Source organism: Cavia porcellus, unplaced genomic scaffold, assembly GCF_034190915.1.
Source record: "Cavia porcellus strain 051 isolate PalLab524CR breed Dunkin Hartley unplaced genomic scaffold, mCavPor4.1 scaffold_1, whole genome shotgun sequence".
NCBI lineage: Eukaryota > Metazoa > Chordata > Mammalia > Rodentia > Caviidae > Cavia > Cavia porcellus.
The window spans coordinates 242,833,584-242,847,296 of record NW_026947484.1 but is presented as its reverse complement, the minus strand read 5'-3'; the positions used below and the strand labels follow the sequence as shown (position 1 = coordinate 242,847,296).

General features: G+C 55.1%; 1 long non-coding RNA gene across 1 annotated transcript; it reads right to left on the bottom strand.

The window, feature by feature from the left end:
* Positions 1-4,844: 4,844 nt before the first annotated feature.
* LOC134471944 (uncharacterized) lies at positions 4,845-11,873 on the bottom strand. The gene is made up of 2 exons (XR_010041706.1): positions 10,701-11,873; positions 4,845-7,913 (listed from the first exon to the last, which is right to left on the bottom strand). It is a non-coding gene; the product is annotated as an uncharacterized LOC134471944 (long non-coding RNA).
* Between the last annotated feature and the right edge of the window lie 1,840 nt (positions 11,874-13,713).

Genomic DNA, 13,713 nt, shown 5'->3' with positions numbered 1-13,713 from the left:
CCTTGGCACCCAGAACCCCGCCCACACCTGAGGTGTTCACACAGCAGGACCAGATGTTTCACGCTTCTGTGGGGTGACAGCAAGGTGGCAGCAGGGCTGGCTCTTCCTAGGGCTGCAGTGAAAGGGTCTGTCCAGGTCCCTGATCATCCCTCCAAGGGTAGTCTTCACCCTCTGTGGCTTCATCCAACCCTCACCCCAACACATGGGTCCTTGGGAAGCACTAGGGCTTTCCCTAGCCTCAGGTTTGCTAATTACATCTACAGTGATCCTGTGCCCAAACAAGGTCACTTTCTGAGACAGGGCAAGTATTTTCTCATCCCAGCTTTGGGGGTATTAATTCATTTCATCCTGCAGTGAGGGCACCAGGGAAAATTCTGATTTCATTCTGATCACATTTCCAGAGCAGTTAATTGGCTTTGGGGGAAAAACAAAACCTTAAGCACTAGGACACATGGTGTTGCATCTGCACATTAGTTGCTTTAAAGCTGAGGCTAACAGTAGCTGGCCTTTGGTGACTCTGTAAGATTTTCTCTGTACTTTCTGCTCTGAATTCCTTTTTATCCAATTTAGTTTTTATTGGTTTACATTTGCAGCACATAATGATTCCCTTCCCTTAGGGAGTTGGTGCAAGGACACAGCACATCTTAATTCCCTTTTCATCCCCTCCTCACCCTCCATCTCTTGGTCTTTCGATTTGCAAAAGAGTTGTCTCACTATTTCCTGTTTTCTGTCTTTTAATTTGCTCTTTATTTATATTTTAGGTTTTTCATAATAAATGATATGATATTTGAGCTTGTGTGTCTGATTTATTTTACTTAACCTTATGAGCTCAAAGTATATCCATTTTCATACAGATGACTCAAGTTTGTCATTCTTTTTGGCAGAGTAGGACTCCATTGTGTATAAATACCACATTCTCTTTATCATGTCTTTATCATCTGTGGATGGACGTATTGATTGTTTCCAAAATTTAGCTATGATAAATGTGATGCTGTGAAGTACACATTCATAACTGAAGTGAATAGACACTTCTCTGAAGAAGTAAAAGTGGCCAATAAATACATTAAAAAAAATTAGCATCACTGATCATTAGAGCCAAGTAGAGCAATATTGAGATTCTGTCTTTTTCAGAAAGATTGGCTGTCATGAAGAAATCAAATAGTAGCAAATCCTGGTGAGGCTTGGGGGAAGAAGAATCCCTCTCCATTGGTGGTAGGAATATAAACTGGTACAACCACTATGGAAGTCAGTGTGGAGATCCCTCAAAACTTAAAAGTAGAAACCCAGTTTGACCCAGCTATTCCCGCGCTGTCTTCCCCAGAGAGTTAAGGATGTCATATTACAGGGACATGTACCTTAATTCTTTCAGCAGAGGTGCTAGTCTAGTTTCTTGTCACTGGTTGATACCATGCAGAATTTGTATGCACACCACATAGTCACCATAAGTTCCTTTCAGAGTGGTGAGTATCAGGATTAAAGCAGTTCTTTCCTGCTGCCGGATCCCTTGTTTGTTTCTTTCCTTTTTCGTGTTTGTCCTGGCTCTTGTATTGGCTGCTCTTTTCCTTTCCTTGGTGGACTCAGGGCGCCCTCTAATTTTGAAGCCTTTATGAAAATGGAGAAAGTCCCCTAAATTTTAGCCACTTGAAAGGCTGAGCTGGGTGAGTGAAAGGGGCAAGTCCAGCCTAGCAAAATATCAAGACCCTGTTTCAAAATTAAAAGCAGAAAAATAAAAAGGTCCAGTTTGCAGCTCATTGGGTACCACTTGCCTGGAAGAAAGGAGGGAGTTCACATGGGGAGCACCGCCTCCAAGAGAAGAGAAGCTCAGTGCAGTGCCCCTCTGTTCCTGCAGGGAAAGTCTGCAGGGCTCTGACATGGCTCTGCGACTTCGAAAAGAAGAAACAGCAGGAAGAGATGCAGAGATGAGATGCCTCCTTGGTCCTGGAGCCAGGCCCTTGCCTGAGGGCTGGGACCTGCCTCATGCAGCCCCATCTTCCTTCCAGGCATTCTCCACTGCCCCAAGTCCTAGAGGAGAGCCAAACTGGGTCACGCAGTTTGTGCAGAGGAAGGAGAAGGAGCTGGCCAAGTGAGTGAAGACCAGCTGGGCGGCATTCTATGGGGATGCAATGGCCTCTGTTCTCCCCCAGTCACCGTGCACCCTGTAGTGGTTCTCCTTTATGCTGGCCCAAGGCAGTGGAGGGAGGAGTTGAGCAGGCCAAGGCTGACTTGTTGAGCTCCAGGGCCCCAGAGGGGTAGCTACCCAGGAGCTCTGGAGGCTAGCAGGGGTCCCACAGGAGTCTCCTCATGGCTGTGTACCCCAGGAGGAGCAAAGCAGGTAGAGGAAGTGAGAGGAATGGCTGTAGCAGACCTGCCACAGTGCACAGCTCAAGCTTGCAGCCCAGTGGCTGGAGGGTGCCCTCCTGTCCTTCCCCTGCTACACTGGTGGAGACTCCGCCAGGCAGTCAGGCTGCATCCCCACTAGCCGTGTCCTCACACAGAGCTGGGGAGCCTACTGACAGAGAATGGAGTCCAGGACTGTGTTCCTCCCAGGAGAGCAGCAAGGCTGTGTCCATGGACCATGGGCGGATGTCCTTGGTGACAGCTAGATTAAGACTGAGGCAACCAGGACCCCAGGCCCTGCGTCTGAGCCTTCTTTCCTTGCTGCTCTGAAGAGGTAGAAAGAGGAAGAGACTGAGATGCTGTTCCATCTCAGCAGGGAGCTGCTGCCCAATGGGCCAGGCATGGAGCCACAGGAGCTTTGGGACCTGGGGAGGAAGAGCTGGTGCTGGTGGAGTAACAAGAAGAGGACGGCAGCCAGTGGGTGGGACAGTAGCTGCCATGTCCCCTGTGTCTCTACCTGTGGCCAGGAGTGGGCTTGTTCCTCCTGGGGTTCCCTGCCAGGCCTCGCCTTAGCCCCCTCCTACAACTCCACGAGCAGGGGCAGTTTCCCCCCAGCCCCAAGCACCTCCTGTCCCACTATAACTCCTCTAGCACCAGGTGCATCGCCTGTCCCATGACTCAGTCACTACTGGGCCCCCAGTATCAGTGAGCTTGGAAACCTATGGGGTCTGTCACAGCCTCTAGAGAGATGGCACTGCTGTAGGCAGGCATCCATGTGCTAGCAGAGAGGAGAGAGGGACTATGAGGTGGCAGCTTTTGTGGGCTCCATAGGCCAGGGAAGGGACTGACATACCTCAGAAAGCCGGAGACCAGCGTTCACAGTTCTTCCAAGGTGTCAGCCCCCAGCTCCATAGAGGTCTGGGGCAATAAGGCCTGTGAGCACCCCTCCATCAGTGATGCTGCTAGCCTAAGTGGGTGTAACTGAGGCTGGTGTCCCGGGGGATGTAGGAGGAGCACGTGCAGCCCTTGTGGAGCAGGTGCTGATGACCACTGTCACATCCCAGTCACCCTGCCTGGCTCCACATCCTACATTTGCAGTCACTGTACTTGTTCCCACAGGCTCCAAGCATCGATGCTTTGAGAGCACTTGGGGCTGTTATGTCCCTCTGTGACTTCCCCTTCATCTGCTCTGGGCAGATTTATTACTGCAGCTGGACACATTCCCAGCTGGCCTAGTTTGTGCAGGAAATGTGGAAAAGCTCCTTTGGCATGGACACCACACTCTGGTGACCCTTTACTCCAGGCAGGTGAGCCTGCGGCATCCCAGCCACAGTGCCCTGCTGCCCCTCCCCACACCCATGTCTCTTGGTCCAGGGTCCAGGATTGGAGAGAGAGTGGGGTGGAGGCGGCTAAACTGTGGACACAGACATAACCCACACCCTGCCTGCTGCTCCTGGAAAGGAGGAGGAGAAGCAACTCCATGTCCCTCACCACCCATTTCTTCACCTCGTCTTCTCAGCTTTAGTACCTTTGTGTGAAGGAAGACATGAGAAGCCTGGGTGCTGTGCAGCTGATCAGTGATCGCAGCATAGAGATGCAGAGAAGCCCACATGGTAGGAGCTAGGACCAGTGAGGCCATGGCCACACTGGGGTGGGGGGAAGAGAGAAAGTCCAGGAGGGCCCTGGGCTTAGACCAGGGGAGACCAAGACCAGACCTGGGACCCTGAAAGCAAATAATGGCAAAGCTGGCCCAGCTCTTTCCCAAGAAGGAAAGGAACTTGGTCCCTGGCTGGGTAGTGGATTTACAGGCGATTTAGGGAGAACAGCCAGTAGCCTCAGATGACACATCTGATGTGTAAGCAGATAACACTGCCAAGGTGGAATTTGGAGGATCCTTTAGGCCCACCTGGGGAAAGCAAGGGTTCCTCCACATCCCTGACCTCCTGGTCACTGAGACATGCATGATCCTTCCTATCTTTGCTCCTGGGCCTCCACACTGCTGCAGTCTCCTGCCTGACCCTGGCACTGCATGGATGAGGTGAGTGTAAAGAGTGCTGGACCTACTGATGGATGCACTGGAGGAGGCTGGGTGATCAGGGTCCTGAAGTTCTCAGTCAGCTTTGCTCTCATGGTATCCTACCAAGGTGACCGCATGCTGCATGTGACATTCAGTGACTGCGCTGTGTGGTCACAGAGCATGAGCTATGGTGCTTACATCTGAACCAGGACCTTATGCTTCCCAGGTTCTGAGTATTTCTCATTGCTCATCACTGTTTTCATTGTTCATCACTCGGGATTAAACTCAGAGTCTTTGTACTGAGCTGCATTATTCCCACCTCTGTTCCTTGTTTGTATTTTTTAAAATTTTGAGACAGAATCTCATCACATTGTGAAGATACACAAGCTGAGCCAGAAATTGACATCCTCCTGTCTCAGCCTCCCAGGGTCCTAGGAGGACACATGCACTGTCACCCCTGCCTTGGAAAATCCTTACAACAAAATGCACCTAAAATTGACAAAGTACTTTAGTTTTGGTTATTGCCCTCCAGTCCTCTGCCCTCAGCTGAGGCAGAGTTTATTGAGCCCCATGGCAGATGAGGAAACCGACGCTCCAAGGTTAGACAGCTGTCACAGAGTCGCACAGCTGGGAGGCAGCAGCCCCAGCACTGGAGGTCATTGTTGATTTCTGTGCCTCAGAGCAGCCTGGAGGCTTAGGGAGGTCAACAGGAAGGCTTTCCCCAGTTCCTTCTCATCCTCGGTCCCCTTCTGAGTTGGTCAACTGCAAGCCTGCTGTGTCTGTACTTCTGCGATGGGCTGAGGCTGCAGCCACAGGTCTACACAGTTACATTCTCTCCCGAATTTCCCTACACATGGACTATCTGGCCAGAAAACAACACAGCTCCCATCAGGACCAAGGCAGGCAGGCAGGTTTCCCATAGGACCGACCTGGCCACCATCACAGCAGCCTGCCCTGCCCTCTAGCTGGTGGTGCTGCCCTACCCAGTGCTGTTGCATGCAGCCATGAGGCAGGCTGCAGGCATGTGGCTGCAGGGCCAGGTCATCATCATCGACGAGGCGCGCAACCTGATTGACTCCATCATAGGCATCCATGGCACAGAGATCAGCTGGTCCCAGGTTGCACTGCATGGGGCTGTGGGCCATGGACCCTTCTCTGAGGCCCCAGACCTCAGTTCTTCTGGGGACAGTGCTTGGTAGATTTGGACAGCAGCCATTGTCCAGGTGAGGAGAGGAGCCAGAGAACAACAGGAGTCTTGGGTCGCTGGATCTTGTTATTTTCCATGTTACTCAGTGGGATTTAATTGGAGCATAATTGGGGGCCCCAGGAGTTCCTCTCTATAATCTGTCACGTCCTGTGTGCTGCACCAGCTGTCTCTGCCCTCCACACTGACCCTCAGTGGGCCAGAGTCCTGGCTGACACTGGGAGCCTGGGGACTCAGATGGTGAGGCCAGGGCCCACGGTTATAGCACAGGGATGGCAGTGGGGAGGGGAGCACTGGCTTCATACCAGCTGATCAGGGTCTGGGATCCTTATGTCCAGGTGTAATGGCTCCCATGGGAAACCCCACGACTTTCCCCATCCAGTGAAAACAGCAGGGAGCTTACTTACCTGAGAGTTTTAGCCTCTCACTTTGCCCAGTCTGGAAGCAGCTGCACGCAGAGCAGAGCTTTCTGTGCCCTCAGCTTCCTCAGCCCCAGGGCCACAGACTCATGCTTCGTGGATTCCTGGTCCTCATTCCCCATGCTCATGATGGTTCCTGTGAGTCCCAAGCTGGTGTTTTCTGGGCACAGTGTCAGTTCACCCTGACCCAGCCCTCTACCGCTTGTCCAGAGCCTGGTCTGACCTCAGCCTGGCTCGGTGCTCTGTCCCCATTTCTGCCAGTCCCACTCCCAGTTGCTGCAGGACATGGAGTGGTCCAGGTGGGACACAGGCCTGTGGCAGGAGGGATGGTCCTGGTCCAGTCGGCCTGCAGAGGGTATGCACAGCCAACCTCCCTTCCTGGTCCTGTGTCCACACCAGGTACCCCAAGGGCCCAGCCTGCTTGAGACAGGACTTCTGGCTCCTGGGGGCCAACCTGCCTTCTTCCTGGGGTGTTGATATTTTGTGACCCAGCTAGGTAGCAGGGATCTGTAGGGGAGCCCCCACTCCAGGCCTGTGGGTTTCTCCTCAGGAAGCGTCCAAAGGGCAAGAAACTGATATACATCAAGCAGGTCCAGTATTTGCTGGAGCAGTTTGTGGCCATGCTAAGAGGTAGCAGGCCCTGCCCCAGACCCTGTCTTTTCCTTGGCTGCCGGCAGGGACCCCAAAATCTCCCAAGGGTGTCAGCTGTGTCTCAGTCATTGATCTGTGAGATTCTCGTTCCTTCTGCTGAGTCCAGCAGTCAAACCTCACAGCCTAGTGCATTTGCCCACATTCTGTGCCCTTTCATTATTTTATTTTTGGTACCAGGAACCCCTGGGGTTTCTTCTCTTCCTATGAGTACCAGCGCCAGGTCCTTGCCCACTGGGACAGCAGCAGCCAGCTGGCCCAGCTTGCTGTCAGGAAAAAGGTGAGTAACTCCTTACCCAGGTCTCTCTGGGGTGGCAGATCCCAGGGATCCCTGAACCTGGATGGTGCTACTCCTCCCAGTCCCTCACCTGCACTCCTTCCTTCTAGGGTCTCTGCATCTGGCCAGAGGGACCCCCAAAGCTGGGCACTGTGAGTGTGGCCTGCCCCCAGAGTATAACTCAAGGCCTTGAACTGATGTGAGTGCCTGTGCTGCCTTTTTCCTGGGAGACTGTCTCTCCCTGCAGCTCTTCTAGGACCCCAGGAGAACCAGCCATGTGGAGCTGGCTACATATTCCAGGTAAACTAAGCTGAGGGGCACAGGCCAGGCATGGAGCCATATGGGCCTGGCATCTTCCTGGCGCCAGCCCAGCATTCTAGATGGAGTCTTTCCTCAGAGCTGTGTACAGGCAAGAAGCCAAGTGTGTGGTGGGAGGGAAGATGAGTGAAGGGATCAACTTCTCTGATGTCCTGGGCCGGTAGGTGCACCCCTCTTCTCCGCTGGGTCTCGGCACCTTTCTCGGTCTCATACTCAGGGTCTGTATGCAGGCGAGGTGCTCAGGGTGTTGAGAGGGTGTCAGGGAGGGGCAGGCTGACTGTGGAGCAGGAAGCCAGGCTGAGGCCCTAGAGACTCCATTCATTGTCCCAGGCTGGATCTGGTGGACAGAGCATAGGCGGAGCTACAGGCATCACCTCCATGTCCCCCAGGTGCCTGGTAATGACGGGCATGCCCTACCCCAACATCCAGTCTCCTGAGCTGCAGCAGAAGTTGGGGACCTACTCAGATCAGCACCTCATGAGTCCTGCTGGGTTCCAGAGGCTTGGGGGCCTGGGGATGGAGAGTGGGGTGACGCCTCAGGCTGGGACACAAAGCTCCACACTGAGACCTCTGTGTGGATGCTGATGTACCATATCAGCAGTACAAGGATGCACTCTTGCCCTCTCGGTGTCTCCACAAGGTCTTCCTGTCACACCTTCTGCTGGCTGGAGCTTTTCAGGCCCAGGTCTTTCCCTAGGAATAGGAGGGTAATCAGGCAAGAGGTGATAGACATTTCCATTTGTGTCTCCTCTACCTTTGCAGCCCAGGAGCCCAGGGCAGGTGCCCCAAGGGAAGGCAAATCTGTACATGAAGGCTGTTAACCAGTCCATCAGTGAGATGCAGCTACCCTGGCCCTGGGACGAACAGCTGGGACTGGATGGGTGGCAGGGAGGGGTAACAGGATGAGAGACCTTTCCTTCCTGCTCTCCCATCTAAGGACTGAAAAGGGGAGGGGACTCAGGACTTGTATTGTAGGGAGGGCACTTGGAGCCCCAGCTCTATGGCCCCAGGCAGGATCATCAGGCACCAGAAGGACTTCTCCAGCATCCTGCTTCTGGACCACTGCTATACCTGGCCACCAATGCTGTCAAAGCTGCTGGCCTGGATCCAAGACCCCATGGAGGTCAAATCCCCCTTTGGTACTGGGTTTGCATCATTGCAGAAGGTTAGGCCAGCCCTCTTCTTCCCAGACCCCAGCCCGAGAGGTGGTTCCTCACAGCCTTTCTCTGTGCCCACACTTTCACGGGAGAAATCAGGGCCCTCCTGATGACCTTGGGGTCCCCACCTGTCATGGTTTATGTTTGTGTCCCCCAGGCCTCATGAGTTTGCATTGTTCATATGTGATGGTTCATTGTATAGTGCTTGGATTGATGGTGGAGCCACATAGGGGTGGAGCCAGGATGTGATGTAATGGCAGGAAGAAGGTGTGTTTCTCTTTTTGCTGGTTCGAGTTTGCTGCTGGCGGCCGCCATGAACTACAGCCCAGCCATGCCTGCCTGTCTTGGAGACAACTGAGTGTGGACTGAAACCTCCAAAAACTGTAAGAAATAAACCTTTCCTTTCCCAACTTTGGGCTTCAGTTATTTTGTCTCAGCGACAAGTAAAAAGTGACTAAGACACCACCCCACCCTGAGCCAGCAGCTGCCAGAATCCAAGGTTGTACAGTGAAGCCAGCAGGAGTGGATGGAACAGTGGGTCCTGCCACACTAGGGTCCAGCCAAGGGCAGCTCACACTAGGGGCCTGGCATTCACAGCTCACACTCTGCCTACTTTTGAGAGCAGTCCCAAATCCCCTCAGCACCTACCTTCCTATGTTGAGGTCCATCCTGCCCCTGCCTTCCCCCTGACTAAGATGCACAGAGACCCTGTGCTGATCCCCAAGACACTCCATGGAAAGGTATCCTCCCCTCCCCACAGCTGTTTCGGCTTCTGGCTCCCTTCCTCTAGGAATCCAATCCAGAGAAAAGGCTCTTGGTCCTGAGCCTCCAACCCCACCACGGGAACCCACAGGAAGGAGGACGGCCTGGGCTCCAGGAGACCTCGGTGTCCTGCCTATACATCGTGCACTCCTGGCTTGTGCAGCTTCTCCTGCTCTGCTTTATTGGTTCTTGGTACATTTCTTCTTAGAGAAGACAGCACTGTACCATGGGGAACCCACAGTGCCCTGCACAACACTGAAATGCCTGCAAGAACTGGTGAAGTCCCATTGCAGGAGGGCAAGGGGCCCGAGCCACTAAGACTCCCAGTTGTCCTCATCCTCCTCTCTTGGGGGCTGCTGTGGGGGCGGCAATGATGGGATGGAGTCCAACATACAGACAAAGGCTCCTTCTGGGCCCTCGATAGCCTGGCTCAGGTCCTTTCCCAGAGATGCCTAGGATGGAAGGACTGGTGAGGGAGAGAGGCCAGGCCAAGGCCCAGGTGCACCCTGCTCCTGGACATAGGAACAGGCAGAGCACCCCAGGTGCCTGCCTTCCTTTGCGCCTCAGAACCAGCTTGTTAAAGAGATGGAACATCAGGTCCCGCCCTGGCCCATGGCTCTCACTGCAGGGGAAGCTCAGTGAAGAGGTGTGGGGCAGACCCCCTGTAAGCCACTAGAGACCGAGGCCTGCACTCACCTGAGTTCCCTAAGAACAATGAGACCCCCCGGAAGCCCCCAGGAACCCACTGTGGTGCAGCCTGAGCTGGCTGATCTGGGCACATAACCCCTAGCAGGAGCCCAGGATTTGGGTGTCAGGGAAGCCAACCAGACCTCCAGGAGCACCCCACCTGCAGGGGTGCAGCCCTGGAGCTCTGACGAGCCTTTGCTTGGATCCTGGTGGCAGCAGGAGAGGGGGGTCTCACCATGTTCCTGTTCCTGCTTCTTCATTTCCAACTTGTGCTCCTTGGCACTGCACAGCTTGGCCTTGCCCCTAGCTTGGCAGATAGACTCCAGCAAGGTGGCCCAGACACTTAAGGGGTCCCCCCCTCCTTGGGAACCCCCTGGACAGGTGCTGGAAGGGTGGAATTGGGAGGAGCAGAGCATGGCTTTCCAGGCCAGTGCGTGGTGTCAGATACCTGCATCCCCCCATTTCCCACTCTGATTGGGTGCTGCCATGCAGCACTGGACCTGGTAATTACTGATGCACTCATACAACCTCCAGGGACCCATGGGCCATGGAGACTTCTTTGCCCCTTCTGGAGGCCGCATGGAGGCTGGGAGGTACAATATTAAAACCCAAGCTTTTAAGTCTCCCTTTGTAGTCACCCTCATTTCCACTGGTTCAGCTGGGACTGGGGCCACAACCCCAACTCTCCAGGCCTCCAGGGTCCCCCACTACTCCCTTGGGATCAAAGTCCCAGAGCTCTGCAGTCCTGAGAGCAGGGAGGGCCCAATAGGCTAGAACATGTGAGGAGGAAATTGTTCTGTGGACCTCAGACCTGCAGCTGCTTCCCCTGCAGATACCTTGTGCTCAGGGAACAGAGCCCCAGCTGCCCCCCTACCTGAAGCAGGGGCACTGCTGCTATGTCCTTCAGGGTCTGTGGTGGTCATGGATGCAATTTGTGGGGGCAGGCCTGGGGGTGCGCTGGCTACCTCTGCAGGATCTAGGGGAGACTGTGGTGGTGGCGGTCTGGAACACAGGTGTGAGGCTGAGTATGAAGGAAGTAGATCTGAATCAGGGAGCTCTCAATGTAGTCTGATGCCCAGCAACCAGCTCCACAGGCTTCAAAGTTGCATCCACCTCTGTCTGGAAGGCAGGAAGCTCCAGGATGACACCAGGGACAGAAAGGGCAATGCCCGGGCCCAGGTTGGTGCTGTACATGAGGTCATCAGCAATGTCCAGCAGGTCAAACAGGTAGGACAGCATGTCAGTCTCAGGTACCTGGCCCAGGTCTGGCACTTAGAAGTAGTTCTCAGGGACCTGCGGGGCAATGTGTGAGCCACAGCTGCCCCACAGGGACAAGGTCTGCAGGGTCACCCTGGGGCCCACAGAGCCCTCTACACCCCAGGATGGCTGAGGCTCCCAGGGCCCCAGCCTCCAGCACTCCCCACCTGCTGCTCCAGCTACTTTCTCTTGGTGATAGCTTCTCCTCCTTCTCCAGCATTACGTGGATCTTTGGGACCACCCCACCAGCGGGTCCAGGTAGAGTTACTTCTTATATCTGCAGGGTGATTGGGGTTCAGTCAGGCTCAGTTGCCTGACCATCCCTCATGCTTTGGGATGCAGCGTGCTCTTGAGTGCCCAGGACTCAATAGCTCTCATATCTGCCTTGCACCAAACCTAGTGCCCTGCTCCCCTGAGCCCCCTCAGCACCCCCAGGGCCCTACAAGTTCTTCAAGGTGTTGAACAGCAGCTGGGAGCTGACGGAGCTGATGTTGCTGGGGAGCCCTCCAAACCCCTCCTTGGCCTCATCCTCTGGCACTTGCTTGGTGCTCACACACAGGGAAGAACTTCAGCTTCTCCTTAGGGTGACAGGAATGCAGGGGGCTCAGCTCCTGGCTCCGTGAACCCTGCTCAGTCCTAGCTGGAACCTTGGAGGTCAGCAGCCCATGTGGACCCTGTGCCCTCCTGGCTGTGGCAGGGCCCGCTCATCCAGCAGCCTGTGCTTGTTCTGGATGCAGCAGCACGGCGGTGGCTGGAGCACTGGGTCCTGTGCACTGGAGAAGAAGCTGTAGTCCTACAGCGCTGGGGGGCCAGGAACTTGGAGCTGGAGAACACCTGTGGACACGAATCTAGGGTTGGGGAACTGCGGGGCACAACGGGACGGGGACGTGGGGCTGATGGGCATGGGCTCCCTACCTTGATGGCCTTCTTGCTGCCCTTGAGCTTCTAGATCTTGGCCTGGCTCACGGAGATCCCCTCCCTGAGTACCTATAGCTTCCTATAGCTCAGATCCACAGACGAGGAGATCCGGCTATGCAAAGGTCACAGCCGGACTGCACCAGGCCACCCCAGCCCTGCCTCCTGCAGAGGCAGCAGGCACCCCTTTGCGAGCTCTTGGCCTAGCTCCTTCTGCCTCTGAGCTCCTGGTCGCTGTCCCAGGGAGGCACTGTGACCATCCTGCATGAAGGGTCCTCATTTCACAGGGCTGAGCTTCTCGGGGCCCACCGTGATCGCATGTGGGTGCAGCGGAGCATCCCACCTGCCCCACAGGCTCGCGTGGGGTGCGCGAGAACCTGGGCTCTATCAGAGGAGGAAACTGCGGAGAGCCAGGCTGCACCCACTGCCAGAGCCTGACCTGACTTGGCGAGAGTGGGGTGCGGGTCTGGGGGGGACCTGCTCCTCGCACCTTCCACCCTCCAGCAGGGGACTATGCTGTCGTACCCCCCCACACACACACACACACAGGCCAACTCAGGACCCTGCATGGCTCCTCTGGGAGCCGCCCGGGTTGCCCTCTGCTGGCTGAAGACGGAACTGCAGCAATAGCTCTGGACTACTAGGGACAGTTGGGAATGACCTCTTGGGCATTTGTGAGGGAAGCTTCCAGACCCGGAGCCCCTCCCACAAAGGAGCCAACTGGGCCCCTAGGTCCAGAAGTCATTAAAGGGGCTGGGCTCGAGAGGATGGCTCAGGTCAGGGTGGCCCTCCCTCCACCAGGGAGGGCAGACCCACCTGCTGAAGATGTCTCCTGAGACCTCCTTCAGGTACTGCAGGGCATCGGCCACCTGCTGGTGGCTCCTTCAGACCACAGCTCTGGCTGGAAGAGAGGGATGGCGTAAGTCTGGCCAGCCAAGGGGTGGGGAGTCCTCCCTGCTCATGGTGCTGTGGGTGGGGCCAGAACGTCAGGACCTTGGAGGAGGCATTCATGTGACAGTGGGCAGCAGCCACAGACCCTCCGTACCACAAAGTCCGGGCTGATGAAAAGAAGGCCAAAGAAGGAGGGTGCAGGGGTGGAGGACCTGGATGAAACACAAGGAGGGAACTGCAAGGTGTGTATGGGCTTGCCCTTTTGTAACCTCTGTTATTTCCATCTCCCGTTCTGCCTCTCTCTCTCTCTCTCTCTCTCTCTCTGTCTCTGTCTCTGTCTCTCTCTCTCTGTCTCTCTTTCTCTGTCTCTCTGTCTCTCTGTGTCTCTCTGTCTCTGTCTCTGTCTGTCTCTCTCTCTCTCTCTCTCTCTCTCTCTCTCTCTCTCTCTCGTACTTGGAATCAAACTCAGAAAATTGTGCTTGCCAGGCAGGAACTGTGCCACTGAGCTACATACCCAGTCCTACCTTTGCTCTCGAAGAAGTCTTCAGTTTCAAGGACAAAATGCACAGGCAACATGTCAAAATCTTTCCCAAGCTGCAGCCTCCTCTGGAGCCCCCAAAGTTTCCTGAGCTCTTCCCTTTCCCCTCCATGGCTCCCACACTCTCTGAGGATGGTGCTTCTCTGAGATGATTGGTCTGCTCTCCCACTTCTCCAGCATCCAGCTCCCCTCCACACCACTATTCCAGGAAAGCCAGGGCCAAGTACCCAGACTGAGCCCACTGTGACCCCGCAGGGCCTGGAATTACTCCCCCACTCCCCATTGC